We start from the raw sequence: 22,024 nt of genomic DNA, 5'->3' as shown, positions 1-22,024 counted from the left end.
TACCGTTTTGGGGAAGGAGTACCCCTAACAACCCCATATTTCCAATAGCAGCTACTTTGTATCCAATACCTTTAAAGAGTTGAGCGCAGCTTGCCACCACCCAAACTTTGCTGTTCTTTTTACTAAAAAATACTCCAGGCAAGCAGCAGCTAACTCATTATTATTTATTTATATTAATACTACCATTATTATTTTACTTTTACCTTTTATAAATATATAATTAAAACAAATTGAAAAAAGATGAATAGGGAAGAAAGACTTAGAAACCTGGGGACCCTTTTCAATGACGAAGAAATACAAAGTATACCAAAAATGAATAATCCAAATGAAGAAAATTTTTGTGACCTATATCTAAGATATGAAAAATTAGAAGTACTAGAAATAAAACAATGGTGGGAAAGTGCGACTCTATCCAAATATATAGAAAATAAAATGATCCCAAGAGGTCTAAGGATCATAAAGAAACCATCATTCAGTAGTAAAAATAAAGATTTTTTAGTTCAATGGAATGAAACATTGGACTCCTGCTCCTTTAAACTAATGGCTCTGATCATAAAAGATAGAGAAGATTCAGGAAGAGAAAGGAAACAAGAAATAGAAAGAATAAAAAAGACCTTAAAACCATTGGAACATCTAGAAGATTACAAAAACCTCCAGATTTGGACGAAAAGTAAATTAAGAAAGATAGAAGAAGATGTGGTTGAACAGAAAAAGAAGAAATACCACAGGGATATGGCAGATTACAAAAATGACTACAGGAATTGGCAACCAATATAATCTCAAGATAAAATAAGAAGAGAAAGGACATGGCAAGAAAAAATGCCAGAAAGAAGACAAAGAAGATCTGAAGACTACAGAACAAAACAGTACGCATCTAGGGATGTCTCTAGAAACCAAAACCATAGACAACTATATACAGAAACGTATCCCAACACAAGGACCAGAAGGGATCCTAGAGAAAATAGAGAAGAATGGAATAAACACTCCACATTGGAAAGAAGACCTGAAAGGGACAGAAACTCAGACAAAAGAAGACCCCTGGATGAGGACAGAATCAGAGAAATCTACAAACAAGGCCAAGAATTCAGCCAAAGCCAAATGGATGTATCAGCCAGAACACTGATGGAACGTATAAAAGAAAAAGCAGAAAAAGAAAAACACAGAATAATACCAGTCGAATCAGATACAGAAATTGACGACGCAGATGAATATCTAGATGCTTTTTTAGAGCTAGTACAGAAGAACTGCTCCTTCTCCAATACAGGGGCCATACCGAAGAAAACAGCAAGTTCAATGGAGAATCAGGAAAGGAAAAAAAGAAGAAGAAAAGGAAGCGAAACCAGCGAGGAACACGAGGAGGCACAAAAATTAAATCAAAAAAAGAAAAAGAAAGGAGGAAGGAAATAATACCACCAGGAATATACAACCTCAGCCAACACAAACTGATGAATGCAGAAACAAAAATCCTCACAAAAGGCCTAAAATTTGCACCAACCAATGACATAAAAGAATTTGAGACATTCATCGATCTGGAAAAATTCATGAGAAAATTAACTATAAAAAAATTCTTCCATAGGAAAGAAAAGGAAAGATCTGAGACAGACATACCTCAAGAGACCCTGGAAGAAGATATTTTCAAACATACAAATTTAAAGGAAAAATCTACCTTCTACCCTCAACACCTAAAAGGTTCCCAACTGGTGACTTTTCAAAAATTAGTTGAAAGAGACCTGAAAAAGATGAAAGAAGCAAGAGTCTGCACATATAAAAGACGTAAGGACGTGAAAAACAATCTAACTGCTGAAGAGAAGAAGGCCCTAAACTCACTAACAAAAAATAAAGAAATTGTCATAAAACAAGCCGATAAAGGCGGTGGAATATGTATTATGGATAAGGACAAATATATTGCCGAAGGCAAGAAACTACTGAGCGACCCACTAACCTATAAAATTTTAAAAAAAGATCCAACCAACCAGTATAAGCTAGATCTAATTGAACTTCTGAAAACCGGTCAGGAGAAAAAGATCCTGACAGATAAAGAATATGAATATCTTTATCCAAAATATCCAAAGATTCCGGTATTTTACCACCTTCCGAAGTTACACAAGAACCAGCAAGAACCACCGGGAAGACCGATAGTATCCGGGATTGGATCTTTGACAGCTAAATTATCAGGATATATAGACCAGCTATTACAACCAATTGTAATACAACAACGTGGTCACCTCAAGGACACCACACAGGTACTAAATATACTTCAAAAACTAGAGTGGAAAGATACTTATTGTATGGCAACATGCGACATTAAATCTCTCTATACATGCATAGAGCACCAACAAGGATGTAATAATATCAAAAAAATCCTAGAAGAAGATTCCACAATACACCACGAACAAATAAAGTTTATAGTGGACGGAATAAGATTCATTCTGAAACATAACTATTTCTGGTTTGAGGATAATTTCTACAGCCAAGAGAGGGGGACCGCGATGGGTACGAAATTCGCTCCGGTGTATGCAAACCTATTCCTGTCACAGTGGGAGAAAGAACGGATATGGAAAAATAACAACTACGAGAAAAATCTAATACTGTGGGCCAGATATATAGATGACGTGCTGATTATCTGGGACGGTGAAGTAAAAAGTCTAGAAGAATTCATCAACACTATAAACAACAACAGCGAGAATCTGGAGTTTACCAGTGAAATCAGTAGAAGCACCATAAATTTCCTGGATCTAACCATCTATATAGAAGAAGGTAAAATAGAAACTAAGAATTACACCAAACCAGTGGATTGCAATAACTATCTGGACGCAAGGAGCAACCACCATCCCAACTGGTTGTCGAATATCCCCAGAGGCCAATTACGCAGGGTAAAGAGGAACTGTTCAAAGATAATCGAATATGAGAAACAATCCAATATTCTAATGAAAAACTTTGAAGAAAAACATTATGATAAAGAGAAAATCAAGAAGGATAAGCAATACATAGACACTCTAAAAAGAAACCAACTTCTAAAATACAATACTAACAAGGAAGAAAAAACAGAAAAACAAAAACAGAACATAAATTTCATAACAGAATACTCTAGACGGAGCAAATCTCTAGAAACCATTTTAAAAAAGCATTGGCACATTCTCCAAACTGATGAAGATTTAAAGGAGATACTACCAAAAAAACCGAGGATTATCTACAGAAGACCCCCAACAATAAAAACAAGTCTGGTAAGAAGCTACATGACGAATTCAAATAAGGAAAAGAACCCAGGGACATGGTTGAATGATAACGCTGGAGGTTTCTACCATTGCAGAACATGTGCAGCATGCAAAAAAATAAACATCAAATCTAACAAAGCAATAACAACAATCACAGCCTACTCAAATAAAAAGGTTTATAAGATCAGAGAAAAAATCACATGCCATACGAAAGGGGTAATCTATTTACTATTCTGCCCATGTGGACTTCAATATATAGGGAAAACCTCAAGAAAATTAACCACAAGGATAAACGAACATCTATGCAACATTAAAAACAAAAAAGAAGACCATAGTGTCCCAGCGCATTTTTTAAAATACCATGGAGGAGTCCCTACACAAATACAATTTGTAGGATTAAAACAAGTCAAACGACCATGGAGAGGAGGAAATGTAGAAGATCTGCTGTTAAAAGAAGAAACCAAACTTATTTATGAACTGGACACCTTAAACCCAAATGGACTCAATTTAGATTTCGAACTGAAACCCTTTCTCAAAGACTAAGACAAATGCCTTAAAGATAGAAACGTCATCTAACAAAAATAATAATAAAAACAAGAATAAAATTGCAATCACCACCAACATATTAATCCTTCTTACATATATATTTATCAATTATATATATGTGTCTATTATTTTACACTAATAATTTTAAGTAATTAATTTTTACATAACTTTCCATTTTTTATTCAAAATTATTTAATTCATAATTCATATTTTTTATTGTGATTTTTGTGGTTATAACAAATAATTATGCAACGCACAGGTCATTTTAGTATACTTGTAAAACAGATATTTAAATAACAAGACCCACACCGGCAATACATTTATGTTATATGTAAATCTAAATGTTGTCATGTCTTTGTAAAATGAAATTAATTGTGGTAACTAATAGACTATTTAGCAAAATTGATTGAATCATTCACATCTAATTGATATAATTGGAACAAATTAACTATTCCTAGAATATTTAGCAACAGTGCCAAACATCAAAGGCACTGATGGAAACAAATTAATTAATCATCCCCGGAATACTTTGATGAACTGCTAAAACATCAAAGAAAATGATAAGATTAAACAAGAGATTCATCTCATCAAGGAACAATTTGTTCAATGAACAACAAACACACACTGATAAAATAAATCAATTATTCAAGACAGCTTTGCCAATTAAGGACGGACCGCATCAGAAATAAAAAGCAGCCCGCAATGCTATTGACTATCTCGACTATCCTGACGAAGCCTGGACAGGCGAAACGCGTAGATCGTAGAGAGCACGGACCACCGCTGAGCCCGCAAGTCCTCACCGAACGCCGGACACCGCAAACGGGGAGCCCAGGACCAAGGAGGAGGACGACGCGGTAAGCGAACGTCTAAGTCTGCCGGCAGACTTTAATCATTTGCAATTACGGAGCTGCAATTTGGATCTGTTATTTGACTAATACGGGACATATCATTTAAACCCGCTTACCAATAGACTGCAACCTCGTAAGATATCAAATCAAATCGACACAAAGTGACATTTTAAAAGAGGAAATAATACAGAACACAGGGGAGTAGAGTAAACCGCTACAATAGTGTGTCAACTCCCTCTGAAATTAGAAACAGTTACCACAAATATATATGTTTAATGTCTGTTTGTGTATGTGTATGTGTATCGTCCTTATGTGTTTAATATGCACCAAATACTCCTACAAGTAAATGCATTCTTGTGATCGCAAGTGGAAAAACATTTTATAATACTATTTTTATCCGTTTAAATGCTTATAAGTGGAGAAACATTTTATATTACTATTTTTATTTGTCAAAGTGTCTATAATTTATGTTAACAATAAACAGAATATATCTATAAAGATCTGTCTATAACAGTTTTTATTAGGTTTATACAAAGTGAAGCGCTGGAAATTATTTCTCTCTTTCTGTGGATGGGCTGTCAAACTTTACCGAGCTCTTTTCGGCTTTTGGTTGCAACAAATGTGGGAGCACATTTAGTTGATGATACATGAACGGGGGGATATGTGAGTGCTGATATATGTGTCTATATTCCCTATCGACTATGTGTGTCATTACCTGAAGGTTGTAGAAATGAAGATAAGAAACAATCGTTATAAATGCAGTCGTAAACTATGTGAGTTTAAATAAACAGTCGCCGATTGAGGTCTTGTCTGATGTCTTGTCTTGATGTACATGTTGTCTGATGCCTCTCGGTGCTTTTGCTATAAATAGCGAGCAAAAGTTGTTCCATTGTCCATAAAATTACAGTCTCTAAAGTATTGGGCTATCGTAAAAGTTAAAGTCACTAGGGATATTGGGGGTCTGTGGCATAGTCCATCAATGGTCTGTATAAAAGAGGTTGTCAAATTCTTCTTCCAAGCGGATGTCTTTGTACCTTGGAGGAAAACAAAGGAGAAACGGGTGAAAGAAACGGACCGTGGAATCACATTTTCATCACAACATTGTCTCTATCGTTGGGTCATAAATCAAATTAGTTGTTGTTATTACAGTGTCCTCGCTCCTCAGACTCATCACTCTAGTACTACCTTTACACTTCGTTAAAGTCCGAACGCATCTAAATATCAGGCCAACCAATATGACGACTCCCAGAATACACAAAAGAAATTTCCCTACATCCATAATAATACCTTGGGTCCATTCTCCTAAACCAGAGAACCAATTTCGTGGGTTCAACCATGACACCCAACTGGTCAGCTCATTACCCACAGCAGCGAGTGTGAGATTGTGTTTCCTTCGAAACTCCCACTTTAATTGTAAAATGTCATCCATCTTTTGGTCTATGACCTCGGCTGGGTCCTCCGTGCTGTTTGTAATGTACGTGCAGCACTTTATTCCATATTGAGTTGCTAGGGTATCACAATAGCCGCCTGTCACAGCTGTGAGGTAATTGAGAATCATCCTATGCTGAACCAGTTCTGTTTTGTAGGCTTGTAACTCTTTCCCAGTGTACCTGAACGTGTCGTCATACATTTCGGTGATATTGTCTAACAAATTTGCAAGCGCAGATATATATTTATAATTTATCACTCCTCTGGCGGTACGAGTGATATCTAACGCGAGTAGGAATTGAATCCCGGTGGATTCATGGATCAGATCAGAGGCTGGATGCTCTGTTCTTTCTATCAGGTGACGTTTAACGATGTGCTCGTAATGAGTGTGAGTATAAGGAGCTTGGGCACTGCGGTGAATATCTTTCATTTTGTTATGGGTTACAGTCATTACTTCAGGCAGTACTTTTCCAATGTAACACAATCCCTCTGAGTTTGGGGCAAGCCACTTATACGCCTTTCTCCCGCATATGAAATATGCATCATAGGGGAGAACATATGGGACAGAGTATGACATTACCATGTTACAAATTTTCCATGTGAAATCTCCTAACCCTAACTCTCCCATCTGTCTAGTACACGTATCCGGTTGTACGATATGTGCACAGTATCCTGGTGATACTTCTCCAACTCGCATGGTCCTACTTCCTAGAGTGTACCTATACCGGAAAAATCTTCCATGGTCGGCTATCTGGCGTATAAGTTCTGTGTCTATGGGCATTCTATCGGCTCTATATGAAAATGTCATGGTTTGATTACTCCATGACACTTCCCAATTTCCCGGCTTTCGGGGATTGGAAATGTTAAAGCATACTAAAGACCTATCCACATGATACTGGTGGAGCTTCAAACTAGGAGGACTAGAGATATTAAACCTCTTGTCCACCGGCCTCCCACCACTTAACTCAAGTACCTCTCCTACAGTTAAAGGGAATGGTACTAGTCCTGATTTGCTATAACCTTGAGGTACTTGAGAGCATACCCAACAGTCTGTCTGATTTAACACTTTACCCACTAAGGAGTGATAGTCACTCAATGGATGCCGGTCCATGTGGACATTAAAACTGGACTGACATTTCTTGATGCACCCATCCTCAACTATATTGTCACAATACCTACAGATGCAGTTCTCTTCAGCTAACAATCCTTCACAATTCCTTCTATTGTCAATGCTACCAGATCGTTTTCTGACACTCGCCTTTACTCAGAGATTATGTTGCTCTTGGAAATTTACGCCTCCATCCTGGTCATCAGAACCCATTCCCGATCCTTCCTCGACCTCCATGGTACTCTCACCGAAACAGACTGCTCTGGTCAACATCATGGTCAACAGGAAAATCCGGATCACAGTCTCTTGGGGCAAGTCCATCTTAGAGGAGTGAAAGGAGAAAAATAAGAAGGGGGAAGGGAAATAGGAGGGAGATGGGAACTGGAGAAAATAACAAATGAGGAAAAGAAATCTGGCTCGACAAACGCCTCCGATCTTATTATTCTCAGCGCTCAGGTGTCGTCTCAATCTTCCCTGAACAGACACTCTAGTGATACAACCTCTACCGTCTGTTCTTTATCACGGGACCTCTCTGGGTCAGTGACCTTTTTACAATGAGACGAATGGACCCAAGTCTCTCTCTCGGCAACCTTCAATGCTGTTGTGCTGGTCAATAAGACTTGATATGGTCCTTCCCATCTGTCAATAAGGCAACCTGAGCGTAGAAAATTCCGTATCATTACATAATCCCCAGGTTCAATGTCATGACAATTATTGTCTGGCAAATCAGGAATCACCAACTTTAGATTATCATTCTGATTCCTCAATTGCTTACTCATCTTAACCAAGTACTTTACGGTTACTTCATTGTTACACTTCAAATCATCCTGGGGGTTAATCATAACATGGGGTTGTCGACCAAACAGAATTTCAAAAGGAGACAGATTAAGAGGGGACCTGGGAGTGGTTCTGATGCTGTATAATACGATTGGCAGAGCTTCGGGCCACAACAATGCTGTTTCAGCCATTACCTTGCTTAATTTGTTTTTAATAGTGCTGTTTACTCTTTCCACCTTAGCACTCGCCTGGGGGCGGTACGGAGTGTGCAGCTTACTATTAATTCCCATCAACTTACACATTGTTTGAAAGACTTCACCTGTAAAATGGGTACCCCTATCACTCTCAATGATTCTAGGGATACCATACCTGCACACAAATTCCTGCACAATTTTCTTTGCAGTAAACACAGCTGTATTTGTGGCCGCGGGAAATGCTTCAACCCAATTTGAGAACACATCAATACAGACCAATACATACTTTAAATTTCTACAAGGTGGCAATTGTATGAAATCAATTTGTATTACCTGAAAAGGGCCATCTGTCGGAGGGATATGGGATGGCTCTGTCAGTATTGCCTTTCCGATATTTTTCCTCAAGCAGGTGAGACATGTCATCGCTCTTTTACCCGCATGGGAAGAAAATCCTGGGGCGCACCAATAAGCTCTTACCAACTTACACATTCCTTCTTTGCCTAGATGAGTCAGCCCATGTGCCGCTTCCACTAGACTTGGAAGGTATGCTCTGGGTGCCACTGGCTTACCCTGTCCATCTGTCCAGAGTCCTGAGGACTCCTGGCCATATCCTTTTGACCTCCAAACTGCCTTTTCTTGTGGTGAACACAAATTTTGCATTTCATATAATTTCTGTGTGTTTACAGTATCAAATACCATCAGTTGTGTACTGTCTGTTTGTATGGGGTTACCGGCTGCTGATTTAGCAGCTTCGTCTGCTCGGCTGTTACCAAGTGATACCGGGTCTTGGCTATACGTGTGAGCTTTACACTTGATAACAGCCACTCTGTCGGGTTCCTGTATCGCTGTTAGAAGTCTTTTGATGTGGGCTGCATGCGCTATTGGTGTGCCAGCTGCCGTCATGAAATTTCTGAGGCGCCATAGGGCCCCGAAATCATGGACTACTCCGAAGGCGTACCTAGAATCTGTATAGATATTGGCTGACTTGACTTTAGCCAATTCGCATGCTCTGGTTAGGGCAACCAGTTCAGTAATTTGTGCTGAGTGTGGTGGGCCTAGGGGTTCCGCTTCTATGGTACCTTGGTCATCTACGACTGCGTATCCAGTACACAAGTCTCCCGAGTCCGTCTGTCTGTGACAACTACCGTCAGTGTAGAAAGTAAAATCTACATCTTCCAGTGGGTTGTCACTGATGTCAGGCCTTGCCGTGAAATTTTGGGTCAAATATTCCATACAATCATGTGTGTCGCTGTCCTTACTAAATCCTCCTTCACCATCACTCTCATCCTCCACTCTTTGTGGATGTCCAGGCACACCTGGGAGATATGTTGCAGGATTTAGTGCACTGCATCTCTTTATAGTAATGTTTACCGGGGCCATCAATGCCAATTCCCATCTTGTAAACCGCGCTGATGAGACGTGTCTGGTTTGGGCAGAATTCAGTAAAGCTGACACTGCATGTGGTGTATGAATTGTGAGGTTGTGTTCTAGCACTACATCTTCGCTTTTACTTACTAGCAATGCTATTGCTGCAACACTTCGCAAGCATGTGGGGAGGGATCGCGCTACCGTGTCTAGCTGAGCGCTATAGTAGGCTACCGGCCTGCTGGCATCACCATGCTTCTGGGTTAAGACACCTGCTGCGCACCCAGCACTCTCTGTTCCGTACAGTTCAAAGGGTTTCCATAATCTGGCATACCTAATGCTGGTGCCTGCGTTAGGCACTGTTTAAGTCTCTCAAATGCCATCTCAGACTCGTCTGTGTGCGAAATCCGGTCAGGTTTGTTTGAGGAGACCATCTCCTGCAAAGGCAAGGCTAGTATGGAAAAACCTGGGATCCAGTTACGGCAATACCCACACATTCCTAAAAACGTTCTAATCTGTTGCTGGGTTTGTGGCAGGGTCATGTCACGAATTGCTTGAATTCTATCAGCGGTAAGGTGTCTCAGTCCTTGTGTTAGGCAGTGTCCCAAATTCTTCACCCTGGTCTGGCATAATTGTAACTTATCTTTGGAAACCTTGTGTCCAGTGTCTGAAAGATGAAACAGGAGTTGTTTCGTATCTCTCAGGGACGCTTCTAGTGAATCAGAACACAGCAGTAAGTCATCTACGTATTGTATTAATACTGATCCACTCTCAGGTTGGAAAGACTGTAAACAATCATGCAAGGCCTGAGAGAAAATACTTGGACTGTCAATGAAACCTTGTGGTAATTGAGTCCAGGTGTACTGAATTCCTCTGTATGTAAATGCGAATAAGTATTGACTGTCAGGGTGCAGAGGTACCGAGAAGAAGGCGGAGCAGAGGTCAATCACAGTGAAAAATTTGTCAGTGGGAGGGATTTGCATAAGGATGACAGCTGGATTTGGCACTACGGGGAATTGACTCTCAACTATTTTGTTGATCCCTCTTAGAGCCTGCACTAATCTGTAACCCCTCCCCCCACTCTTTTTAACAGGGAAGATGGGACTATTGGCAGTGCTGGACGTTCTTACCAGAATGCCCTGTTGTAGCAAGCGCTCTATTACAGGGAAAACTCCTAACTCCACCTCTGGCTTCAGAGGGTATTGTGGGATTTTTGGAGCTATCCTACCATCTTTTACTTGTACAACTACTGGGGCTACGTTTGCCATTAATCCAGTGTCTTGTCCATCCTTGGTCCAAAGTGATTCCGGTATCTGGGAAATCATTTCCTCTACCTTGGACGGACACCTATTTACAACAACAGTGTGGGACATTAATCTTGTTGGGGAGTCTAGCATATCCTGCACTTCCTGAGCGTGGTTTTCGGGTATGTCCAAGAACACACCTTCAGGAGTACAATATATGACACATCCCATTTTGCACAGTAAATCTCTCCCTAGGAGATTAGTCGGAGCCGATGCAGCCAGCAGAAAAGAATGCTTGGTATGCAAAGGCCCTATCGTAATCTCTGCAGGTTTGCTTAAAGGGTAGTGCTGTACTACTCCTGTTACTCCCATGGCTGGAATTGTTTTACCAGTGGTTCTCAAGCCCACGGTCGAATTTATCACTGACTTGGCCACCCCCGTATCTACAAGGAAATTTAGACATTTACCAGCTACATCAATTGTGACCTCAGGTTTATTTCCAAGGCTCGCAATTAATTTCACTGGCTGCAGACTACAGGTGTGGCCCCACCCCTATTGTATGTGGTGGCCTCCCTGCATTGCGCTGGCAGCTATTACCTGTGAAGGGGGTAAATGGGAACTATCAGAGACTTGCCAGTCTCTTCTTGGGGGATACCTTTTTGTTTTCCCTGCGTGTGGCTCATAACTCCGTCTCTGCGGTCCTTGATCCCAATTTCGTGTGTCATGTCGTTGTCTAGGGGGTTGATATGATTTTTGTGCATTTTTCGATCTACAGTCTCGTGCAAAATGTCCCTCTTTATGACAGTAATAACAAGTTACCACATTTGACTTACCCACAGGGGTCGGAGACTTATACTGAGGTGGCCTTGTGGTCAGGGCCTGTATACTTACGGCCATTAACTTATCACTCTGCGACTCCCTGTGTCTGGTGATGTTTCGATCATGCACAAAAAAACCTCTTTATATCGGGCGCTAATAGTATTTTCTGTTAAAAAACATTTTGAATATAGTAAAACTCAGCTGCAAAAAGTTAATGACCTGGGGTTCACAGGTCAAATATATTACACTGGACCACCCAAGTGCAATTAACCACAAAACTCCAATTTGAAAAAACTCTTGCGCTATAGTTATATAATTACAAGATATGGCTGACAAGAATGACAAACTCCTGATAAATTCAAAATATATTTACTATTGTATAAATTAACATATAAAAAAACAAGACCGGTCTTTAAAACATCAAAAAATAATAACAAATATGTATACTTTCTAATACATGGAGGTGGACTTAAGCATACTCTGTGCACAGACGTGTAAAAAAACAAGCTCTATAGCTATATGGCTTAATGAGGTCAAAGAATGTTTTGAATCAAGTGTGGCTGCTGGTAAGACCCATATATTAATTGTTCCCAATGGATAGTCACTTTGTATCAAAGATCTTTATGATGTGAAGATCCAACATGTAACAATAGAATGGATATGAGCTTTTTGTAACCGGAAACTTTACGTGAGATGTGAGCAAGTGGTATCAGCACAAATGCATCCCGACGACCACCGCAGTGGCTTGGAGCTGCGGGAAATAAAGGCACCTGCAATGGCGCCCGCTGTGATTTAACCTGCTCAGTCGCGATGCTCCACGAGTATCCACCTCTACGTGCCGTTTGCAGGCACCGGTCAGCGGCTCCTCTTTGTATGAAAACAAATTCCAGGCAGAAGAATGCTGCAGCCAGTTCGTGATATGGGTCTAACTTCAGCTGGGGTCCAACAGAATCAACCTCTGACGCGTTTCGCTCCTCCCACAGGGGCTTCCTCAAAGAGTTTTTTCAAATTGGAGTTTTGATGTTTCGATCATGATCAATAGCGGCCTCTCTCAAAGTAGCCACTGACAAACCTCTCCAACATGGTTGGGTGGTCTGTACCCTCGTCCTCGATACTTCCTTTAAACCATCCATTAACACAGATACTGCTACTTCTCTATCATTCACATTTGTTTTAATGTCTTCTATCCCTGTATACTTAGCCATTTCCTGCAGTGCCCGATGAAAATAATCAGCAGCTGTTTCTCCCTCTTTTTGTTTGATGGAGAATATTTTGTTCCATTTGGCAACAGCTGGGAAATACTCTCCTAACTGTAAATTTATTCTCTTTACATTATCTTGGTTGTACACATCCGTAAGGGGTACCTCTTCGTCTAATTTACAGTCAGCTATAAATCTCGCTGAGTCGACATTGGAGGGTAAACATGCCCTCAGCAATATCTGCCAGTCTTTGTTATTGGGCTCCACAGTATTTCCTAGCTCTCTAATGTACTTCTGGCTTGCAACTAGATCTTTCCTAGGATCAGGGAATTCAGACACCATTGATCTTAATTCCGTTCGGGAAAAGGGGCAGTGCATGGCGATGTGTCTGACAGGAGTGACTCCTGAAGTGTCAGTTTTCCCATTTGGTACTGCAATTACCCTAACGGGATTGAGTTCAATAACATCATTCTGAGTAGATTCTACAACATGTGGTGTAATGGTTTCTGCATATTGCACAGTGCCGTACTTACCAGTTGATACGACCTCACCTGTCCCTCCACTAGGGGCCTTTGATACTGCTCTTACTGGTTGGGCCGTGCCCACTGTTGTTTCTGCTATGGTGGCTGCTAGAGAGAGTGCCGATATTGTTGTGGGCTCATCCTCTTGGTCACAATCCTGGGGAAAGTTTAAAACAGGGTACAGCTTGCACGGGTTAGTATTAGCATCAACAATCTTAGTTACATTATTCTTAACATTTATACAGTTACTAAGTGCATGTTTATCATACACCAGTGTGTCATTCTCTGTAACCACCTTCTCTCCCGTTATGTATGGTGGTGGTGGCGCGGTGGCTATCAGTTTCCTGATAGGGTTAGATCCAGCCGCTTGAGCCAATCCTCTTTGTATTTCACCTTCCTGTTGCCATAACTGTAAATAATCATAATGTTTGATCCGTCTCTTTGCAGATTTAATGAGACATATCCTTCTCCTTAGATTTTGTAACACCTCGGGACTAAAACTGCCTACCCGTGGGAACTTTTCCCCGTCATGCACAGTCATTCTTTCCCATTCATCGCACAAAACCTCTGTGTGTGAACCGTATTTCTCACACATGATATACCTTGCAGACCCGATTGGTCGGTTTACTAAGTCAACCTGAACTAAGGTTGATCGCCCCCTACCTGAACAACTGGCCCCCATCTTTGCAGGTGTTGCTTTCACTACCTCTGACCTTCAAATCAGGGTCTTCAGCGAACCCTTCCAAAAACCAAGATGTCCGGTGCAGGCCGGCGGCGGAAGTTTACCGAGTATCTCCACTCACTCGCCCACGTCGACCAATACGCCCACACACTGCATTAGCGCTGGCATACTAAACCTAGGGCCCCTGCGACCTGAACCTCTATTTACTGGAACATGTGGGTGTGATCCGAAGAGCACTTAACCCTTCCCAGTAACTATTGGTTGTTAGAGAATTCCCGAGTGACCAGCGAACCTCCCTTAAAATAAAAAAAATTACACAAATCACGTTAGAATGTACAAATAGCGTTTATGACCCCTCTAGCGTACGCAAATGGTACTGGGTCAAGTTACTAACTAATGCACACAATTACATGCGGTACAATCGTTCTGCACATAAGCAACTAATCTTATGTGCGGAACGACCAGTGGAATCGAAAATTGTGGCTGCGAATTCCTTCAGCCAGAGCTTAATGGCCTGTATGGGTACCGCACCAACCCTTCCTGGTGTTGTGCTTCTTTACTCTTTATCTATAGCGGACTTCCTAGTCTGCTGTACCTGGACCTCCTGGTCCGTGACCTCCTGGTCTGTGCTACAGTAGACCTCCTGGTCTGCTATACTCCAATGCTCTTCTTTTAATATGTTTAACAAGGGATGCCTCCCAAGCCACCGTGCCGTCACTTACACGTATGTACCTCACGAGAACTCGATGATTTCCTGTGGTTCCACCCAAAAATTAGAAACTTATATATATGTATAGACACACTTTCACCTCATATACTCTTTACTTTCGTTTCTGCGCAGAAATCCCTTTCATTTAGTATCGCAGGCTAATCCAGAGGAGTTGCAACTAGAGAAGGATCTATTAGCTTAAAATTTTGGACACTGAGATTGATTTGCGCTATTATCGCGTTGCCTCCGTATCGCCTGCTAAAACAATACTATCGTGTGATTTGTATTATGTGGGCGTACCCAGACGCTCCGTTGTGTAATATACGCTCCGTGCGTCGGCCCTTGCGTCGCGTACGCTAGTCCCGCCCATTGTTAGAGACACGTGTACGCAAGCCAGGTATATCCACAGAAATACAACTAACACGTTTTTATCAATGTAGATGATCTTTAACTGTAATCATCTACCGAGCACCACACAGATCTTTCCTTGTATCTTTAGGTAAAGCCGTGTGCGTGTTTTACAATTTACTCCTTAACGTATTAATATTACTTTTAACTACCAATAGCAACAAATCTTTCTCAGCACATTATCAATTATAAATGGCAAGCAGGAAGGTGAGATGTGAAAATACACAAATAAAAAGAAATGCAGGTGTATGCGTGTGTTGCGTACGCAAAACAGACATAAACAGTTTTAAAAGACAATAGTGTTTTGTTCTTACCTTCCGGTTCCGGATTCCACCAGCACTCCTACGGCGTAGCGATGCAGACGCTTATCTAGTCAGCACTACTGTATCCCTCACCACCAATACGGATACGAAGGGATACTGCCTTCCCGCCCTTGCTGACAGATAAAGTCTGTGTTCGCTAGTGCGGATATGTGGAGGACGGACGAGCCGTTAATTGATAAAGCTAAATATTTATCTTATAACATTCACTATATGTGGGTAAGAGACTCAGTACGCAATTCGCGTATGGGGTACCGTAAGGGTACGCACTTAGTGTAGCAGACGCTTATCCGTGGTCGAGATGCACATGCGGCACGCTCGCTCACAGCTTAACGCTTGGTGTCGAGCACGCTATAGGCGGCCGACTACCGTAATGCTACGCTACCAGCGTAGCAGACGCTCGTGACCACGAGGGGAACACGAGTGGCGCAGACGCTCACGGGATGACACTCAGTAAACCTTGTATGCAACACACTGAAAGATTGAGTTTGTACTGTAAATCTTACTACTGAAATACTGTAGCGATATAACGCTGCTTAACCTTGTTATTACAAAAGCTGCTTGAGCGATTGAGACGCTCCGAATACCCTCAGTAATGTAATAAACACACAATACCTTGCTAAGGTTCCAACACCTTTACTAACAATATCTAGCTATGTAAAAAGGGGAAAACAGTTAACAGTTCATACACTACAGACTAACATCAATATCTAAGCAGGATAACTACACATAAATATACAATAGCGTCTTAATCGCAAACAATAACATACAATGAGAAAGAGTAAAAGAGAGAACGTGGCAAAATACAAACAGAGAACAAGTTGGTCACAGAGAAGAACTTACACACTGGGAACGATCGCTGCGCAGTCCTGGTACCAGCTCTCTAGTTAGTCAATGATGAAAACCGTTGTGGAGAGAGAGACTGAGCTGGCCAGGCTGGCTGTTCTTATATACACTGCGTACAGTACACTACAAAGGGACCTATAATCTCATTGTTCATTGGACACAGGAATGTCTCCCCGCATCATAACAAAAGGTCATAGGTTAGTTTGAACAGGTGGGCTGTGACTATATCGAACTGCTCAGGTGGGAGGGAATCTCAGGATTCCCGCCACATGGATAATGAACCGCAAATATAGTAAATGTCCAGAAACTACTAATAGACATAACTATACGCAGGAGCGATTAATCTTTACCTAACCAGCACCGGATTGTTTCTAATAAAATGTTCTTTAGTTAGGTACCAAACACCACTGCTCAAACCCTGTCTGTCCCTTCGCATCATGCAAAGAGGAATTCCTCTGTCCAGCGACCAGTTACAATAAACAAACTTACAGTTATTATTAAGGGGAACATTACCTATAAAACATACTATTTGGATTTACTATGTAACGATTGAGTCGCCCGCTAGACGCACACAAACTCTACCGTAAATGCACATACCACGCGCTCGAGCGCATGGCCGAGGAGGCGCCGTCACGCAACTGCGAATATGTGCACGCACGGGAGAGAATGTGCATGTGCAGCGGGCAAGCGCATGGGGTGAATATATGGCAACGTGTAGCATGATATTTTTCCGACTTTGACAAGGTGTATCTTGACAGACGGCAGGATGCTAAGAAAGTGATCAGACGTGCAAAGGCAGAAGCTGAAGAGAAAATGGCCTAGTCAGTAGATAAAGGGGGCAAAACTTTTTTAAGTATATAAATGAAAGGAAAAAATCAAGTGGAGGAATAATAAGACTTAAGACCGAGAGTGAGAATTTGGTGGAGGGAGACAAGGCAATAGCAGATCACCTAAATATTTTTTTTTGCTCCGTATTTACTACAGAAGGAGAAGGGAAGGGGCCACAGTTAAGCTGCAAGGACATTCATAAAAATAAGGTAGATGAAACTACATTTACAGAAGATAAGGTCTTAACAGAACTTTCAAAACTAAAAGTGGAAAAATCAATGGGGCCAGATGGGATACACCCAAGGATATTAAAAGAGCTAAAAGATGTGCTGGTGGCACCATTAACAGAATTATTTAACCAGTCACTAAATACAGGTGCCATTTCAGAGGACTGGAAAAGAGCAAATGTAGTTCGACTGTACAAAAGTGGAAGCAAGGAAGAAGCAAGTAACTACAGACCAGTAAGCCTTACATCAGTAGTAGGGAAAGTAATGGAAAAAACTATTAAAAGAAAGAGTAGTGGAATATCTTAAATCAAACAACTTACAGGATCCAAAACAGCATGGATTTACTGGTGGGAGATCATGCCAAACAAATCATATTGACTTTTTTGACTCTGTGATGAAAATAATAGATCAAGGGGGAGCTGTAGATGTAGCAAATCTAGACTTTAGTAAGGCATTTGACACTGTCCCACATCGCAGACTGCTAAATAAACTTGAAAGCATGGGGGTGGATTACAAAACAGTTAAATGGATAAGAACCTGGTTGCAGGATAGGAAACAGACAGTTGTAGTAAATGGAGTGCAATCTTTGGAAGGAAATGTTACCAGTGGAGTACCCCAGGGATCTGTACTTGGACCAGTTCTCTTTAATAGCTTTGTTGGTGATATTGCAAATGGTATTAAAGGGAAAGTATGCCTTTTTGCAGATGATACAAAGATTTGCAACAGGGTAGACACACCGGGAGGGGTAAAACAAATGATTGATGACCTAGCTAGGCTTGAGAAATGGTCAAGAACGTGGCAACTACAGTTTAATGCTAAAAAATGCAAAATCATGCACTTGGGTCTCAAATACCCAAAGTCTAAATATAGTATCAAGGGTACTATAATGGAAACTACTGAGGAGGAAAGGGATTTAGGAGTCACTATTTCAAGTGACTTAAAGGCAGGAAAGCAATGCAACAAAGCAATGAGAAAGGCAAGTCATATGCTTGGTTGCATAGGGAGAGGAATCAGTAGCAGGAAAAAAGAAGTGATAATGCCACTGTATAGGTCATAAGTACGGCCGCATCTTGAATACTGTGTCCAGTTCTGGAGACCATATCTCCAGAAGGATATAAATACATTAGAGAGTGTACAAAGAAGGGCAACTGAAATGGTGCATGGCCTACATCACAAAACTTACACGGAAAGGCTAAAAGATCTTAACATGTATAGTTTGGAGGAGAGAAGGGAAAGGGGGGACATGATAGAAACTTTCAAATATACCAAGGGTTTTAACAAAGTTCAAAGGAAAAGGAGTATTAGAACTCGAGGACATACACTGAAACTGGAGGGAGGCAGGTTCAGGGGAAATTTAAGGAAAACTTACTTCACAGAAAGGGTAGTGGACAAGTGGAATAGCCTCCCATCAGAGGTGGTAGAGGCTAAGACTGTAGAGCAATTTAAACATGCTTGGGATAGGCATATGAATATCCTTACAAAGAATTAAGGTTCAAAAAGGGTTGATATTACCTAAAGGATAAAAAAGGGGCAGACTAGATGGGCCAAGTGGTTCTTATCTGCCGTCAACTTCTATGTTTCTGTTTCTATGTTACGTGCATTTCTCTGTATATTGATGTTTATGGTTTGATCAATTGTTACTGCATTCTGTATCTGTTTTCCCTTTTCACATTATTAAATGTTTTGTGGGTTGGAGTGCAGTACACTTGTAACGTGTTTATAGAAGGTATAGTGTCGCACGTCTCCTCATCAGAGTTGTGTCCGGTTACATTAATTGCACTGGTTTTTAAATATTGTCAACTTTTACAGTTTGGGGGCTCTGTCCGTGGCTTTATATTTTTGCTGATTTTGCGCAGAAACAGCGGCAGACTTTGGTTTGTCACCAAAAGGTGGATAACGCGACATTTAAGGTAAATAAAATTGTTTAGTTTTTTTTCTCTTTTTCATCCAATGCTGACAACCCATGGCCCTCATTCCGAGTTGTTCGCTCGCTAGCTGCTTTTAGCAGCATTGCACACGCTAAGCCACCGCCCTCTGGGAGTGTATCTTAGCATAGCAGAATTGCGAACGAAAGATTAGCAGAATTGCGAATAGAAAATTCTTAGCAGTTTCTGAGTAGCTCCAGACTTACTCAGCCATTGCGATCAGTTCAGTCAGTTTCGTTCCTGGTTTGACGTCACAAACACACACAGCGTTCGCCCAAACACTCCCCCGTTTCTTCAGACACTCCCGCGTTTTCCCCAGAAACGCCAGCGTTTTTTCGCACACGCCCATAAAACGGCCAGTTTCCGCCCAGAAACATCCACTTCCTGTCAATCACAGTACGATCACCAGAACGATGAAAATCCTCCTTATGCCGTGAGTAAAATACCTAAGTTTTGTGTAAAATAACTAAGCACATGCACTCTGCGAACCTTGCGCATGCGCAGTAAGCGACTAATCGCAATATAGCGAAAATCGGCAACGAGCGAACAACTCGGAATGACCACCCATGTCTGCTGTTTTGTGTAAGTCTGCAAAGTACTAAAGTGAATCCAGGGACGATAAGTAACATTTATTTCTTTATCTGTACTGGATGCAATTAATAAGTTTTACTGTATTATCTGTGTTAAATATCTACTATTGTCAGAGGCAGAACTCTGGGAGGCAACGGAGTCATCTGCCGCCGGGCTCCTGCTCTGAAGGGGGCACCTCTCCTCCCATATTGTGACACCATTGAATTAAGTTAATTGATAGCTGTTGCTGTCTTTTCAGTGGCCGACTTCCTCACTGGTCCCTGCACTTTACAAATCACACCCTCTTTATTATACTGAATATACTAATTTTACAAGTGTCATACCCAGGATTAGAAACCACATCCTATTACACTGGAAGCAGACACATTACCGATGAAGATGTTTGCTCCTGTATAGGAAATATAAGAAAACTATATGAAGATACTTCTCTGACAATTACACGTAACTTCATATAGTTAGAATTCTCATGCTTCCTCTACAGGAGTAAATAGCTCCATCAGTAAAGTGTCTGCTGTCAGTGTAACAGGTCATGGGTTCTAATCCTGGGTATGACTGCTAAGAAATGTGTGATTTAAAATAAAAGACAATTAAATGTATAAATACAGTATATCATTTTTTTTCAGAACACTCCATATACACGCACGCACGCACGCACGCACGCACACACACACACACACACACACACACACACACACATACATACATACATACATATATTTATCTTAATATAGGAAATAGGGGGGCACCAATATTTATCTTGCCTCCGGGCGACTGTGACGAACTTACGCCACTGACTATTGTCTTCTCTCTTTTGTGGGTTGCTGTATGGTTGCCACAGGTTTATGCAAATCATTTCGGGCTTAATTCAAGTTAGATTATTTGTTTGCTAAAAAGTTTAAAACCGTGCGTATATTCTCCTATAGTAAAATCATAAGCCTGTAATCAAAACTTGGTCGTAGTTAACACGCGGCTGAGCAGAGATTCATCTGCAAACAGCGAGTGTTTTCACAATAATTGAGTGCCAAAGTACGCTTTGGCGAGTGCTAAGGTACGCTTTGGCAAGCGCTAGAGTATGCTTGGGTGAGCGCTAAGGTACGCTTTGGCGAGTGCTAAAGTACGCTTTGGCAAGTGCTAAGGTATGCTTCAGTGAGTGCTAAAGTACACTCCGGTGAGTGCTAAAATACGCTGTGTGGTCACACTATATTTGGAGCGCCTTTGCAGCTCAAGCCTCTGACGCATGCTATAGGAAACACGGTTTAAATTGAGTAATAACAGATATAAGTTGCTTTAAGTAAAAGTACTGTCAAAGTCAAAAATATTACATAGAGAGAACATACAAACTGCACACATTTAAGTCGCTATACTTGCAAATATGCGCAGCGAGCACAGCAATATATGGTAACACACGCATTTACACGGACATGACACAGAGATGGATTCGACACTTATTTCATACAGTACATAATTATAATAATATCAAGCACCAGACATCATGGAGATTTAAAATTAGCTAATGAATTAATGTCATGAATGTGTATTATTTGAACAGAACCAGATACGCCCGTCATGTTTAATATTGAAACAAGCAGATTGGTGTGTAGATTAATTTGATACTTGTTGTGTAGTTGTGGGACATTGCAGCGGATAGATATGATTATATGTATAAAAGCTAAAAATCATTTTGTTAGAACAATGCAGTGAACAGGGAACTGAAGACAACCCTTTTGGCAGTTTTCAGGGCTGAACCTGATCAGCATATACAAAGCAAGAGAGACCCCTCCCCCAGGAACTAGTCACAGGAAAGTAGTTCCTGGCTAGAGAGGAGGTCAGTGTTCAGTTGCTTGTGGCCTCAGAGAACAGATGTAATGTAGCTACACTCAGAACAAAGCTCTCAGAAGCATGGCTGGATCATCACCAGGCACCTTACAAAGGCTAAGTATCATAATCTCAATATCTCATGGCTGATTGGCATAGAATAGTTTTAAATATGTGTTTGAGGTAGAGTAGTTGTGAAGTGATTGGTATAGAGTGGTTGGTTTGGAGATGCAAATGGCTTAAGGTTAATGAGGCTTGCGCAGCTGTGTGATTGTTGGGTGTTTGTGATAATACTCTATGAAATCTGTAATGAATTGGAACAGTAGACAATCTGTAGCATAGCATTCCTGGTATACATTTATGGTTGGTGATTTATAACAGATTATAGTAGTTTTACATGATGCATCTT

The sequence above is a fragment of the Pseudophryne corroboree genome, chromosome 2, assembly GCF_028390025.1.
Source record: "Pseudophryne corroboree isolate aPseCor3 chromosome 2, aPseCor3.hap2, whole genome shotgun sequence".
Taxonomy (NCBI): Eukaryota; Metazoa; Chordata; class Amphibia; order Anura; family Myobatrachidae; genus Pseudophryne; species Pseudophryne corroboree.
This window is presented reverse-complemented; position numbering follows the sequence as displayed.